The sequence below is a fragment of the Arvicanthis niloticus genome, chromosome 20, assembly GCF_011762505.2.
Source record: "Arvicanthis niloticus isolate mArvNil1 chromosome 20, mArvNil1.pat.X, whole genome shotgun sequence".
NCBI classification, from domain to species: domain Eukaryota; kingdom Metazoa; phylum Chordata; class Mammalia; order Rodentia; family Muridae; genus Arvicanthis; species Arvicanthis niloticus.
Genome location: NC_047677.1, coordinates 1,416,322 through 1,429,303, shown reverse-complemented (window position 1 = coordinate 1,429,303; position 12,982 = coordinate 1,416,322). Strand labels below are relative to the sequence as shown.

General features: G+C 38.7%; 1 protein-coding gene across 3 annotated transcripts in view; it reads left to right on the top strand.

Annotated features, from left to right (window-relative positions):
• Positions 1-12,982, top strand: part of Pkib (cAMP-dependent protein kinase inhibitor beta) — a 95,915-nt gene that overhangs the window by 50,148 nt on the left and 32,785 nt on the right. For all 3 annotated transcript variants that reach the window (XM_034524417.2, XM_076917175.1, XM_076917176.1), the window contains exon 3: positions 3,216-3,283. The gene's annotated coding sequence lies outside the window, so the exon portion shown is untranslated. The remainder of the gene's footprint in view (positions 1-3,215; positions 3,284-12,982) is intronic.

The window sequence follows — 12,982 nt, the reverse complement described above, 5'->3', positions numbered from 1 at the left end:
GGAGACAGAAAGAGGGAGAGTTTTATAGTCCTCTTCCAATAAGAACAAGCCTCCTTGTCCTTCCCAAAGCAGTTTTGATGACTAGACATACTTATTCAAATATATAAGCCTATGGGGTCATTCTCATTGAATAACCACAAACACTTATATTTATTTCATTTTACATTTATCTTTAAGTGTTTAACATATTTTACAATTATAATTTAGTATATGAGTCTAGTAATTTTTCTTACTTATAAAAATAAAAGTATGTATGATATTATTCTTGTTTTTTTTTTCTGTTGCTACGACGAATGCCATGAGTTGAAACAATTTAAGGGTGAAATGTTGTATTTTGCTTGTAGGTTATACTTTATTATTACAGGATGCCATCATGGGGATTGTACTAGGAATTTGAAGCAGAAACCATGGATGAACATTGGTTTTTATTCAAGGTTATGTTTGATAGCCTTTTTATATAGCCTAGGACCAACTGCCTAGTACTGGGCAGGACAGTGGGCAGCCACAAAGAGCTGGGTGGACTCTTCCATGTTAATTAGCAATCAAAGCAATCCTCATAAACAAATTCACTGTCCAATCTGATCTGGAAAATCCTTCAGTTGAGAGTCCCCTCTTGGATGACTCTAGGTTTTACAAAAACTAGTAGGGATATCCCACTTTTCTTGAAACATTTTTGAGAATATTTGTGTTTTTCATGAAAAATGTTTAATAATAAAGGATAAGTAGAGATACAATCAGTCTTGCGTTTCACTGTTCATCTTTATCATGTTAATTATAAGTCTGAATTTTGATATGTGAAGAGTCAAAATAATGGGTGTAAAACTCTTTTTCAAGTCCAGTGAAGAAGGATTTTGGTTGTAACATTAGTCAAAAAGAAGCCGAGAGGAAAAATAATTGTTCTATTCATATTTCATGGGTTTGTCCTGTTATGGACAGAATCGGTGTGAACATTTATAACATTAAAGTTCAACTTAATTCTGGAAAGCATGTAAAATTAATAGAGATTTTAATCACCATTTTAAAAGCCCAAATAGCCATCCATGGATTTATCTAACTGACTTAGTAGTGCATTTTTGGTTTCACTTTTTATTGGATCTTTGCCAAGAATGACATGCAAATGGTTAAAGAAGGAAAGTGTGGTTATGAAGATGTTTTTTTCTTAATTTTGGATTTTTAGTTTGTATATATATATATATATATATATATATATATATATATATACACACACACATATATATATGCATTGTAGTCTACAAATGCTTAAGTTTATTTTTTTTACCTTCTTACTACTTCCCATATGACTGCTGCATGATTTATTTTTCTCTTCCTCTCTTCACTTCCTTATGTTTGACCTATAAATATAAGACTTAACTGAAGGGAAATTGTCCCTGAGTTATTGGAACAATACAAAACCATATGAGAAGTTGGGTATAGGAACAAGGCTCAAAAGTGTCCTCTTTCGATTTTTAAGATTTACACAAGGTAGGGAAGTATGCAGTCGGACATCTGTAAAATCTGAAAAGTACCTCGTGCACTTTGACACTCAACAAGGTATTTATTGCATTTTTCCCACCACTGGTGAAAAAGTGTGCTAGGGGTAAGACAAGTGAGTTACTGTTTATGTCCTTTAAGTTTTTGAAAACAAACCTGCATGAGAAGAAAGGCAGTCATTGTGAAGAATGTTACAATGCATGAGGTAAGTACAATTAGATGTACTGTTCTACCTAGTCTGAAAGTGACATGAAAGGCTTCTGTGAAAGGGGTGCTCAAGTTGACCCGGAATAGATGGGTAGCTGCCAGCCAGCAGTGAGAGAAAATTGGGGTTAAAGAGCCTCAGCTACTAAGGCAAATATGGACCCAATGGTTGGGTACAGCATTAGTGTTTTAGCATTGATGCATACTGGGTCTGAGTGAAAAGCAAGGAGAAATGAAGAATGGAGTGAATGCCTATGGGACAACTTGTACCAAATAATGAGTCTTGAGCTTGATTATGTAGAGATAGGAAGCCTGGAAATGATCAGTCATAGGGTGAACATGAGCAGATTTTTTTTTTAAATTATTCCACCTAATATGTAGGTAAAGAATGAATCTTCAGGAAGCAAGCATGCATATAAGAATATAATTTAGGAGATGGTTGAGATAACTCAGGAAGGCAGTGAACTGGGACATAAGGCTACTTTATTGCTTTGTAAGGATACTTACGTGCCTTGGAAACTTACATTGCCTTGGAAACACTGGTGAGTCATTTTCTTACTGCTTCCCACCCTATTTGCATCACCTGCTTAAACCAAGAGCCAGGGGCCGTTCTTTGAAGAGGAATTGAATGTATGTAGTTTATTTTCATAATTGGAATGAAGGTGATTGAATCCTTATATGTGGTTTCCATATCTGTGCTAGGCACCTGGATACAATGCCTCAGTTTCTCTGACATATCTGGCTGCTATGGAAGAATACCTGATAGAAACAGCAATAAATTAAGAGAGGCAAGATTTAGTTGAGGTTACCAGTTAGGTGGATAATACAGTTTATCACACCAAGAAACATGTAGTGAGAGCTGATGATACAATTTCTTACATGTTGATAATACAAAGAAGTAGCTAAATGGACCTGGGGACAGACTATAATCTTAAAGCCCACTTCCGTTGATCTACCCCCCTCCAGCTAGGTCCCACTTACAGGTCATACAACTAGGGGTCCTTCTACAGCTGGGGACCAAAAGTTCAGAGGCACAAGCCTATAGGAGACATTTTATATCCAATCCAAAATGGGATGCCTGAGATCACATCCTAAACGTTTGATATGTATAGGTACAACTTTTTAAAAATACAGCAATGCCAAGTATTTTCTTACAAGATTGCTCTGTAAATAGTAACAAAACTGTTGGCTGTGATGTGTTGTGTCTAGGTGATGATTTTTTTTCTCAACTTGCCTTTGATCAATGGTGAGGCAGTAATCACCCCCTAGATTTTGAAGCTGATAATCTTTAGTACATCTGGTGTTGGGAGTGCAGTCACTTTAAATTTTCGATGCACAATATCATCATTGATTCAGAGGTTCTGGTTTCCCTAAAGAGGCTAGGAAAATCTTAATGTTTATTACTTAGAACCTGTTTTTAAAAAGCATATCCAAAATATTCCAATTTTGTTATTAATGTAATTATCCTCTTTTCTAGTGCCTCAAAGACTTTTTTTTCTCTTCTTCTTTTGCATTTCCAGGAAAGACCCCCTTTTGGCCTCACCTTTCAGCTGTCTTAGAAACAACAGCACATTTTAACCACAGATTTGTAAGTATCCTTCTAATTTTTTTCTACTTAAGAAATTAGATACAAATTTGGGGTGAAAAACCAGCTCTTTTGGCAAAATACAGCTACAGAATATGAATTGACGTGAAAGTTTGAAAAATCTACCACTCTTCAAAAATAGCAACTGAATATTATGAAAGAAACCAAACACCAATCAAAAATATTTTTGTGTGTGTGTATATGTACAGCTAGTGAATATTATATTTATTCTTTGGCCAATTCCTCTTTCCTGATGTCCTTACACTGTGTTTTTCTCTTGTGTGTCCACACGTTTTTTGAGGTCAGCATGTTACCTATTGCTCTAGTGACATACCTTATATCCACATATTTTAGAACAGTTATGGCATAAATAAGAAGGGAGAGAAAAATAGAACATGGATACAGGAAAGGGAAGCATGTTTGTACATTTAAAAGTCATGTGGTGTATATTTTGCATGCTTAACAGTTTTAGTAAAAATTAAAGGTTCATACTGCATCTCACAGAGCCAAGGTCTGTTCAGCTTTAATACATTTCTTAAATGCCTATTACTATGTATGATAACTAAGTTTAATAGTTCAGTTCAAGATCTGTTGCAGTCCGACCCATCTTATTCTATATAATCAGGAGTTTAAGGCTAAGGTTACACATGTATTTTGACAGATGTGTTATTAGGTAAAGTTAGAGGAACCCGGGAGAAAAAAAAATAGAAATCTGTCGTACAAATGTTATCTGTGATGATATCATTTTTACACCTTATTATTGCAAGAAAACTGTGTGGCTATACATCAAGTTCAAGAGTACAGATCCAGGGACAATGCTGTAGAGCAGTGGTTCTCAGCCTTCCTAATGCTGTGACCTTTTAATACACTTCCTTCTGTTGTGGTGATACCCGCCCCTCCCAACCATATAATTATTTCATTGCTACTTCCTAACTGTAATTTTGTGACTGTTTTGGATTGTAATGTAAATTCCTGATATACAGGATATTTGATATGCAACCCCCAAAAGGTTCAAGAGCTTTGAAATCTGTACAGCACATATCTGGACTTCTCAGCTGTAGACATCTGTGTCTGTGGGTGTATTGACCTGGAATAATAACCGCTTAAGATCTTTTTATGATCCAGGGAAATTCTCAAATCACTATTAGTAGTTATGACTTTAACATTTACAAAGTAGCTAATACAGCCAGCCAACAGGAACTTGACACATTTTTAATTTGCCTCATCAGGTAAGATCTAGCAAATTGTGTAGTTAAAGGGTATATTCAACTCTTAAACATTTGGTAGCGGTGTGATCTGTTTTCTAGCCGTGTGATGTTACCTTTTGGTTCTAATCCATCCACTTATTAATTTTCTACTCTTGGGGAAAGTTCCTGAACTCTGTGAGGATGTTTCACTTGACAGTACAATGGAAGCTACAGGGCTTCCTTCACAGCTTATAACAGGAACTAAATGAAAATGATGAAACTATACTACATAGAAATAGAAGGCATCTACATTACTGTCACATTTCCCCATCTTTTCTATGTCACTTTGTAAACCTTGCCCATCTACCCAATGATGACTTCCTTAGTAAACATACATAAACTGTCTTATGAGTTAAGTTGGTCTTCGGGGAATCACTTTGACAACTGATTCCGGATGGATTCTTGGCCATGTTTTGGTGTTGTTTCCAGCAACTGTTTTAGATCCTTGACCTGCAAAGTCATCTATGGACCAGACTTTTAGAAAGATGCCTTTTCCTGTAAGGGAGTTTCTCAAACTACTTGGTCATTAATACTAAAGGAATGTGGTTTGGTTGTAATAAATGCCTACAGCTCTTCCTTCTGAAGTCTCAATTTAGCAGATCGAGTAGTTTAGTTTCAATAAAACCTGTCTCTGATTTCTATATTTCAATTTATAGCCTCCTTATGTTCTAAGTGTTGAGCCAAGGAGCTGTATATGTGCCTGGCCTGTGTGGATGAAAGGATATACTTATGTTTGACCACCCAGATTAAGTGGAAAGAGTGGAAAACTGGTGTTGAGATGTCTAAAAAAAAAAAAAAAAAAGCCAGATGTGAGGGTCAGCTGACTGGCAATAATGGGGGTTTTGCAGAGATCAGGGGGTTGGTATGGGTCCGTCCTAGGTCCTCTGCATATATGTTATGGCTCAATTGCCTGATGTCATCCTAGTAGTGGGAGAAGGGGCTGTCTCTGACTCTTTTGCCTGCTTGTGGGACCCTTTTCCTCCTACTGGGTTGCCTTGTCCAGCATTGATGTGATGGTATGCACATACTCTTATTGTGACTTGTTATGCTGTGATAGGTTGATGTTCCCAGGAGGCCTCCTCTTGCCTTGGGGGGCACGGGATGGGGTGGATATGGAGGTGAAAGAAGGTGGCAGGGGAGAGAGACTGGGGGAAAGGAGGGAGAAGAGACTGCAGTTGAGATATATGAGAGAATATTTCATTTCAAAGCCAGATGTGAAATTCATTAAATGGCAGGCATTTTTTGCATAAAAGGACTGTTGGAGACCATCTAGCTTGTCTCTTCATCATAGAAGAGGAGAGTAACTTAGTGCTTCACCCAAGGTCACAGAAGACAGGGATTACAAATCATATTTCTTCTCCCAACTCCACTCTGCCCCATTATATCAGGCTGCCTCTGCCTCTGCCATTTCAGGAACCAGTAACACCAGTTTCTCTGAGCAGTTGAGCAGTGACCTAGAAAGTTCTCTGACTCACCTGTTTATCTGCATTTGGAAAGCAAGAGTGTCTTCCTCACAGAATCTCACTCAGCATGAAGGCATCCAAGGCACCACAGAGGCAGGCTGTGTGTCCCATGTCTACCTCCACTAGTGACCTCTCGCCTCTTTGTGCCTCTTATCAAACTCCATTACTGTGTTCTTTGCTAAGAAAGAAACTCCAGACAGAAGACCAGATTTCAGAAGGGAGATGAACATCTCTCCGATGGTAGGAAGCCACCAGCTAACCTGTCCCCAGTGTCCTCAACATGAATGGGTTCCTCACATGAGTAGTAGTCCACATGCATTTGTCACATTTAATCTCCCCAACCTTGGGAGGTTTTGTTTTGTGAACTTCAAAGAAATGGAAGCAGCTTAGACCATCTGTGTGCTTGCCCAAGGTCTTATGTAAGAAGCAGGAGCATGGAGATCAGATGACAACCCATCGTGAAGCCTGTGTGCCTCACGCTCCATTGCTGATTCTTTTTAGCTCTGCCGCATGTAATTCTGTGAAAACAGGTCAATTTTTAAACACAAATAACTCGAGAGTTTATAAATTGTTAAGTAGGACACACGAGCTACCTTGCAAATTATTCTCACCTCTCATTTAGACTTTGCAATGTTCTCTAAACTCTTATATTTTACAAGTGTGTAGGTACGAGGGCAGAGGACAGCCTTGAGTGTTGCTGCTTGGTAACTATGCATATTTTATTTTGAGGCAGAGTCTCTCACTATCTTGGAACTTGCCAGCAAGCCCCAGAGTTCACCTGCCTCTACCTTACCAGCTCTGGAATTTCTCTCTCTCCTTCTCCTTCTCCTTCTCCTTCTCCTTCTCCTTCTCCTTCTCCTTCTCCTTCTCCTTCTCCTTCTCCTTCTCCTTCTCCTTCTCCTTCTCCTTCTCCCTCTCCCCCTCTCCCCCTCTCCCCCTCTCCCCCTCTCCCCCTCTCCCCCTCTCCCCCTCTCCCCCTCTCCCCCTCTCCCCCTCTCCCCCTCTCCCCCCTCCCCCTCTCCCCCTCTCCCCCTCTCCCCCTCTCCCCCTCTCCCCCCCCTCCCCCTCTCCCCCTCTCCCCCTCTCCCCCTCTCCCCCTCTCCCCCTCTCCCCCCCCTCCCCCTCTCCCTCTCCCCCTCTCCCTCTCCCTCTCCCTTCCTCCCTCCCTCTCCCTCTCCCTCTCCCTCTCTCCCTCTCCCTCCCTCCCTCCCTCTCTCCCTCCCCTTCCCTCTCTCCCTCCCCTTCCCTCTCTCCCTCTCTCCCTCTTTCCCTCTCTCCCTCCCCCTCCCTCTCTCCCTCTTTCCCTCTCCCCCTCCCCCCCTCCTCCTCCCCCTCCCCCTCTTCCTCCCCCTCCCCTTTCTTTCTTTCTTTCTTTCTTTCTTTCTTTCTTTCTTTCTTTCTTTCTTGTTTTTTTTTCTTTTTTGGTTCCATTGTTTTTAAACATGGGTTTTGGAAATTCAACCCAGATTCTCATGCTGAGACAGAGTCATGAGTACTTTAGCTGATAAGTTATCTCTTCAGTCCCTGCAAACTCATTTCTTTATATGTATGTATGTGAGTGTGTTGATATGATATGAGTGTGTTCATGTGGCTAAGAGTACGTGTGTGTGTGTGTGTGTGTGTGTGTGTGTGTGTGTGTGTGTGCACTTGCCAGTGGAGACTAGAGGTTTGTTTTGAGTGCCTATTTTATATTGCTCTCCACCTTGAGACAGGGTCTTTTTTTTTTTTTTTTCTACTTTAACATCATCTAGTCAAGTAGCCTTGGCTGGTCAGTTGACTCCAAGAATAAATACCACATCTCTATCTATCCCTCCAGGGCTGGGCGTATAGACCCAGACAGCATTTCTGTAGGTTCTGAGAATCGTAGGTCCATGTGCTTACTGGGCAATCATTTTACTGGCCAACCTATTTTTTCTAGCCCTGTAACTCATTTCTTAAATCTTTTCCTCTTTCCAATCTGTGCCGTTTGTTGATGTCATGGCTGCATCATGACTTTTTTTTTTTTTTTTAAATAGATATTATTTTGTATTTATATAGCACCTTCTTCAAGAACTTTTTAGATGATTTACAAACTTCCTCTCTAATTAATCCCCACAACAACCCTGTGAGGAAGGTTTTACTCCCATTTACAAGAGGGAGACTGAAGCACAGAGAGATTATGTGACTTGCACAAGGTCACACAGCTAAGCTCACTGGAGAGCAAGGACTCCAGCACCTTGCCTCCCAGCTCCCAGCCACATCCCTCACGAGAGAATCTTTAATGAAAAACATCTTTACAGAAAGTATCAGGAGAAGCATGTTAGGAAAGTGAGGTCTTCCTACGGCCACCATGGAAGGAAAAACCCAACAGTGATGGCTGAGGCCATAAAGCCTCTCTAGCACATTTCCTTGCCCCCTCCTAAGCCATGAGGCTCCTGTCTTGAGTAACCTTCTAAAGGTGAAATTCCCAGGACAGAAGCTGCACATCATGACTTTTCTAAAATGCAGGTTTGATTGTCCACTATTTTTTAAAATAGGCTGCTTCACACACCTAATTTTTAACATGTCTGGGTGACGTGGTTACTATTACAGCGTCCCTTTATCTTGTGCTGTTTGATGCCATCTTTCCTGTGCACTGGCTACATGCCCTTTCTATGTTTTAAAATTAATTTTATTTTATGTGTATGAGTGTTTTGCCTTGTATGTATGTATGTGTCCCATGTTCATTCCTTAGAGGTCCAAAGAAGAAATTTGATGCCCTAGAACTAGAGGTAAGGGTGGTTGTGAGATACCATATGGGTGCTGGGAATCAAAATTGGATCTTCTGCAACAATAACAGTGCTCTTAACAGCGGAACCATCTCTCCACGAATGGTCTTCTTACAGCCATGAAATGTTCCATGTTATTCTCTCTTCATTAAACACTAGTTTTCTCTGACCTCTCAGCAAGTGCTGCTTTTATTGGTTCCTCTCAGACTACTGATGAGTCTAATGCTGCACAGGTCCCATGCTGTCTGTTTTCCTGAGACCTGCCGTAGTTGTAAATCATATTAGGCCTGTGCTGGTGGTTAATTATGATGACTTCTTCTAGATAGAGCTTGATATCAGGCCTATAGTTGACACCCAATAGATATTTTCAGGTGAATTTATAAGAGATTAACTTATATATTTATTTGTAAGGAAAACTATTCTTTAGAACTTCAAAACAAATAAACAGAAAAGAATTTTCTGTTGCTTTGGGAAAACAAAATGACTTTCAGCCATCTTGATTACTGTCTTTAATACCCAAGTGATATAAAATTTCCCTTGTATTATACTGTAGTGCTGTTTCCGTTTCTGAATTCAATTTGCTCATTAAGTAAAGCTAATTCAGATAGCATAGTGGTAATTGCTAAACTGAGGGTTTTTTTTTTTTTCCTAAACCAATTAAACTAAACAATTAAATCTTGGTAACAACAGCTATATAAAAAAAAAAAAGCTACCACAATTAAGTGACCCAAAGAGATCTCAAAAATTCAGGATGTCCAGCCTCCCTTCAGTGCCAATGAGCTTCTGTGAGCAAGTCTTTTTCAGTACACCACTTCTGTTTGGGAAGACCTCTGAGAATTGTCTATGATAATGCAAATTTGCAGGTTGTTAATTGTGATGGCTAGTGTTAAGTTGTCAGCTTGACCGAATATGGGAGACAGGCCTCTCTGCATGCCTATGGGGGATTATTTTACCTGTATTCTCTGAGAAGGGAAGGCCCCCTGCCGTGGGTAGCATAGTTCCCTGGCAGGAAATGCTGGGCTGTAGAAGAAGACAAAGGCACTTGAGCAATTGCAGGCATTCATTATTTTAGGCTTTCTTACCATGAATGAGTGAATTTCTTCAATGTCCTGCCATCTTGATGGTCTGTACTCTTGAACTACAAACTAGAATAAATGTTTCTTCTTTAAGCTGCAACATGAAAGGAAGACACTGTAGACTCAGATGGGGTTTTTTGTTTGTTTGGGTTTTTGTTTTGTTTTGTTATTTTCTTCATTTATTTTAATTCAGTTGGATTAGCAGAATTTTCCTATTCCAAAGTTCTTCATTATCCTTTATGCAAAAGCATATCAGTGCAGAATTTGAATGTGATCAGAGTGGTGGAATACGTTAAAGTGTCTTTCTTGGCTCATGGAAGCTGAAGGCTTAAAATACCAACCAATGTTTTATTGTTGTATCAAATTCACCCAAACCTTTCTGCCTATGAAGACAGGTTTTTCAAGTAATGAGAGTAACACAAAATCAGTGGTTATGAAGTTCAATTGGAGTGTTCCACTGAACCCCTGATGTCCATTGCCAATGCATAGGAAGTGTTTGTTCTTGCTTCCCAGGAGTCTATATCTCTGCCAAGAGGGATGCCCTACATAGTGTTTAGTGACATGATGGTAAATTGCTTTATCAGTGAACCTCATGATTGGTTATGAGAAGTAAGGGTGAAAGAGTGGTGAGGTTAATATCATATCCTGATGTACCAAGTGCAACAAACATTTATTTTTCAATTTAGTTCAATTTTTAATTTACAGTAAAAAAAAATTTACTCGGGCCTGAAATTGAACTCCAAGACTGAGTATGTGCATTGCCACACTGTTAAAAGTACCAGTCATAACCTGCCAAGTAACTGACATGTTGTCTTAATGTCAAAATAAATGAATCAATGCATTCTGGAGAAGGATGTAGGAAACATTATAAGATGTAGTGAGAAAGATGTAGTGAGATAAGCTTTATTCTAATTCTGTTCTAAAACATGTTAACCTCAAAATTGGCTACAGAATTAAGAATACATATGATACCAGACAGTTAAAAAAAAAAAAGCTCTGGGGAATACTCAGAACTCTATATTGATAACAACTGTCACCACTGAGACTTATGCACAAACAAATTTGGCAAATGCTGCCCTCATTCTTCTGGCATAAGATTAATCTTTACCAAATCGGGCTTGTTTTATTTTGTCTTTGTCTACTTTGATTAATTCCCTCCTCCTGTATTTTTCCCTGGCCCTCACAGGAAGATTTTTTTTAATTTATTTTTTATTGGATATTTTATTTACATTTCAGATGCCATACCCTTTCCCTATTTCTCCTCCCTAGAAAACCCCTATTCCATCCCCCCTTCTCATAGGAAGATTTTAAAAAGATCGAAGGAAGAGCTAATTTGCTATAAATTCAGTTTGTCAGGCTCCTGGCTGGCACTGGTAGGATGCAACCTTATTCTTCACAATTTAATCAAGTGCAACGGTGAGAATCTAGTTCTTGGTGGAATGACAAAAAAGAACGAAGAGGAGTTCATGCACACTGCCTGACATCAGGAGGTAAAATGATGCTGTTAGTAAAGCTACAAAAGTATCTGAAGCCTGTACAATTTGATGAGGCTGCTGTTAGGGCAGACAGATGAAGTCCAGTGGCTGATCATTCAGCAGCTGCTGAGCAGAGGATCTCTAAGCTGGCCTGTGTGTAGCTGGGAGAAAGCCACCAAATCTTAAGGTTCAAAAGGAAATCTTAAGACTTTACAGTGTTTCTTGTGAGTTTGCCTTAGTGTATAGAAATGACTCAAAGGATTAGCTAATAGCATTCAGTCTCCAGCAGTCAGGAACTGTGAGAGCATTCACCAAACGGTGGTTTGTTTCTTTTATTTCATTATGTGTGTCTTTTTTCTTTTTCAAGAGAAAAAGTCTTTTTATAAGATGTAAGTAATTTTAATATTCTAATAAACTATAAGGATGAAGAGTATCATGAATAACTCTAAAATAATGTTTGAAAAAAGCTTAAGGTTATTAAAAACAAAAGTTCACACTGTTTTCAATGTCCCCTATTGTGAATGGAAAGGAAGGTGGGAGATAAAAGTAACTCGCCTAGAAATTACAGTGATTGGATTATAGAAGAGTTTATACAATAAATATTGTATAAACAGGATTAACTCACCTAGAAATTACAATGATTGGATTATAGAAGAGTTTATACAATAAATGTATTATTATATAAACAGGATTAACTCAACCTAGAAAATTACAGTGATTGAATTACAGAAGAGTTTATACAATAAATATATTATTGCATAAACAGGAGTGGGCTGGAGAGATGGCTCAGCCATTAAAGTCTAGTCTCACAAACCAAAAAAAAAAAAAAAAAAAAAGCCAGGAGTTCTCTTTCTATATATTCTATGAAAGAATTTTAATGATATGGAAGTTGTATTTCCATACATAAACTGTATAATAATTAAAGAGTAACATAAAGATATATATTGTATTCAAAATTATATGTATTTTCCTCAGTCCTGCAATTTACATTTTTAGGAGCAAATCAAGTTTTAAGAGCAAATTAAAATTAGGTTTGAATCAGATGAGGGGCTAAAAATGTTTTTTGAGGGTAAAAAACATCCCTGAGACAGGGCTACAGGGATGGCTTAGTGGTTAAGAGTGCTTTCTCTTCTTGCAAAGGACCTGACTTCAATTCAGGTGTGTCTTTTCTGCCCACACTGGGCAGTTTGCAACTATCTATAATCATAGCTCCAGGGTTCTAAATCCTCTTTTGGCTTCCATGATCACACACACACACACACACACACACAAGGATACACACACATACAGTTACAAACACACACACACACACACACACATACACACAAGGATACACACACAGACAGTTACAAACACACACACACACACACATACACACAAGGATACACACACAGACAGTTACAAACACACACACACACACACATACACACAAGGATACACACACATACAGTTACAAACACACACACACAGACACACACACACAGTTACAAACACACACACACACACACACACACACACACACACACCAACAAAATAAAGTAAAATAAAATAGAAATAGAAGTGAAGAATATCTGGATCATAGAAGGACAATTTTGGTTGAGATTCAGCATGTGGCAAATGGTTGTAGTAGGTAACTTTTATTTATTTCTAAATTAAGATACATCTATTTTATTCTAATCTTAACCAAATTTATA